Here is a 3,035-nt window from a genome sequence, read left to right as displayed (position 1 = left end):
GCTAACCGGATGTCTGGCATGAAGTCCAGCTAGGTTAACGGGCCGACCAGGTAGCAGGCACGAAGTCTAGACGAGTAGACCGGACGTCTGGTGGGTAAGTTAAGGTAAGTCACTAGAGGGGAGTAACTTGGTGAGGACGCGTTCCTAGTTAGGGAAATTAGGCATCAATCCAACTTAGAACCATTTCAGAAATCTAAGTTGAGATCGTGACTAGATTCCGATCTTGAGGAGACGAAATCTAATTACTACTCTGTTTGATTATAAATTGTGCTAACTTTTGTTTTGCAGGGTAGTTTAACTTTTATATTGCCTCGAACTAACATTTTCTTGCAGGAAAAAGAATTTCTAGAGAATGGTGGTCCGGGCACCCGGAAGGAAAAACTCATCTCATCGCAAATTTGAAGCACGTTGGTTGGCCGGACCTACGTCACGGTCCAGGCACCAGGAAGGGATCCGAGCACCCGGAGAATGCCTATAAAAGAAGGCCTCCATAGAGCATCAAATACAACAACTCCATCTACAACTGATCTGTTGTGCTCTACCACTGCGACACTGCGAAGCTACTCCGACAACTTGCGGTTCAAGTTTTTTTTCCTTATTATTGTCGGCATTTCGATTTAATAGTTCATGTACCATCTTTTGTAATCAATTTGTGAACTATTAGTGATTGCCCAATGAAAGCACTCAACGAGTGCGGGCCTTGGAGTAGGAGTCGACGAAGGCTCCGAACCAAGTAAAGTTGATTCTTGTTAGCATTATGATTTTCATTTTTTCGCTGCGTACTCTTGTTGAATTTTTCAATCACTATTCATCCCCCCCTCTAGTGCTTTCACAATCCAACAAGTAGTTTCAAAGCAGGTATGTGAGATCTCGAAAAATTTAATTAATAGGGTTATTTGAGAAATAGCCTTATAGAATTTTTTTGGGATTTTTAGAAATTTTCTGGGAATTTTTCGGAGCTCGTACGACGGGTTTTGAGGGGATCGATCGGCGAGTTCGGATAAAGCCTGTTTGGGATACCCGTTTAATGGAGGAAATGTTTTATTTATAAAACCTTTTCCTTTTCTTTTTATTTCCCCCAAACGCCGATCACGACCCTTACTCCTCTCTTCCCCGACGCGACCTCTCTTCTTCCTTCTCTGCTCTCTCTCTCTCGCGGACGAATCGGAGGCGACAGGAGCGGAGCTTCTCCTTTGGCGATCATCCTCGTTCGCCAGAGCTTGGTGGAGCATGGCGGAGTCTAGATCTCCTTCAGCCGAGGAATTTCTGTCCGGGAGTTTCAGCGATCGATCGCCGACGATATAGCGGCTAGGGCACGGTGAGGTGTCGGATCTCGCTTTGTCTCCAACCGGTAGGCCTTCCCTCTCCTCTCCTCGCACTACTCACAATGTGATCCACATCTTTATTGGCCGGATTGGATCGAGGGATGCCACCGAGCAGCGACCTTGGAGGTAAGGCATCGCCAGATCTTTGGTAGATTCAAAGGTTCATTAGGTTAGAGTTCTTCCGATATTGATTCTTCTTGGTGGCTGATTTAGGTCACGGGGTTGATCCAGTGAGATAGGTTCTATGAAGGTGATCTTGGACCTTATCTTCCTTGTTGCTGATTAAGGTCACGATTGAGGTAAGCTTAGGTTGTTGTCTGGAATATGTGATCTCCATTTCTTGATCTCACTTTGAGCTGATCAGTGAGGGAAGATTTCGGCAAAGTGAGTGTTGTGGATCAACAAGTGCGGCTGTGAGGTTCTGATCCGTTCTGTTCTGTTCTGTGGAATTGTGATCGTGAGGAATTTCCTTGCCAATAGCACTCCAACCAGCAATAGTATCGGCTGGGATTCGAGGTAAGGAATAGGATAATTGATCTTGTTGTAGATCATGTTTCGAATTGAATTTTGGTTGGAACATGATATAGATCATGTTTTGAAATTGGATTACATGATTACTAGATGGCTAGTGATTGTGATTAGAATTAATTGTTTAGATTAATTTAATTGAATGATTAGGGTTAAGGTTATTAATCCTAGTCAACTGTTAGATTTCTAATCTAATTGGTGATTATGGATTAGGTAACTAACCCTAATTAACCATTAGATTAATTAGGTAGATTGAGGTTATGTTGATTAGGGTTTTGCCCTAATTTAGTATTAGAGATTTTATTTAGCTATTCATTTGGATTTAGCTAAATAAAATATTTATATATTCTTTGATACAAGACTTTGATTCGAGACAGGCGTCTCGACGTTGAATTTGGCGTGATACTGTACCTTCTATTTGAGGCGGGTACCCTTTGACTTATCTTTTGATAATGTCTTATGATATGTGTAGCTTATATATATTTACTAGTGGTAGATAGTAGATTATTTCTTCCCTGGTCTTAGCTAGTTGATACCTATCACATGCTTCATCTGCTAGTTGCTTTACTTCAGGATTGGATATTTTATCTCTTGCCATGTGTATATATGTTCATAGAGATGCATATCTATAGTGCTCTACTCTACTGGATTAGTTGCTTGACATGTGTGATACATGCTCTTGGATTCATGATACTTACATCATTGTTATATGTGATGTCTTTGGATTTATGCTGTTTATATCATGGTTATATATATGCGTTTACCTTTTGGGCACACACATATATGGAGGAGGCTATGTTCAGGTATGACATACTGTAGCCGCATGCACCATATTGCATGATTGCATGCTGGGTGATTGACGACTCCATTATTGTTGAGCTCGTCGGCCGGCTACATGGACCCGCACACAACGTGTTCACTGCATGGGTAGTGGCACAACACTCAGGGTGTGTATGGTAGATTGCCCGGTAGTGCTCCGCTAGGACGCTCATGGGTAGCGTGACAGGAGCGTGGTAGCACACCGGGGTCCCTCCCCGTCATTGCGTACCGGGAGATGAGAGCGTTACGCTCCCTCACTATGTTTGAGGCAGGAGGATAGGTGTACTCCGACAGCATCCCGTCCACTCGGTCACTCATCAGGGGTAGTGACGGCAGAGTGCACGGTTGTCACAGCCCTACCCA

The 3,035-nt window shown here is 43.4% G+C and overlaps 1 long non-coding RNA gene across 1 annotated transcript; it reads left to right on the top strand.

Moving 5' to 3' along the window:
• Window positions 1–1,399: 1,399 nt before the first annotated feature.
• On the top strand, window positions 1,400–1,735 carry LOC122049087. The gene is made up of 3 exons (XR_006130818.1): window positions 1,400–1,451; window positions 1,539–1,624; window positions 1,690–1,735. It is a non-coding gene; the product is annotated as an uncharacterized LOC122049087 (long non-coding RNA).
• Window positions 1,736–3,035: the final 1,300 nt, after the last annotated feature.

Source organism: Zingiber officinale, chromosome 2B (genome assembly GCF_018446385.1).
Source record: "Zingiber officinale cultivar Zhangliang chromosome 2B, Zo_v1.1, whole genome shotgun sequence".
NCBI classification, from domain to species: Eukaryota; Viridiplantae; Streptophyta; class Magnoliopsida; order Zingiberales; family Zingiberaceae; genus Zingiber; species Zingiber officinale.
The sequence above is the reverse complement of the archived record's forward strand: the minus strand, read 5'-3'. Positions and strand labels throughout refer to the sequence as shown.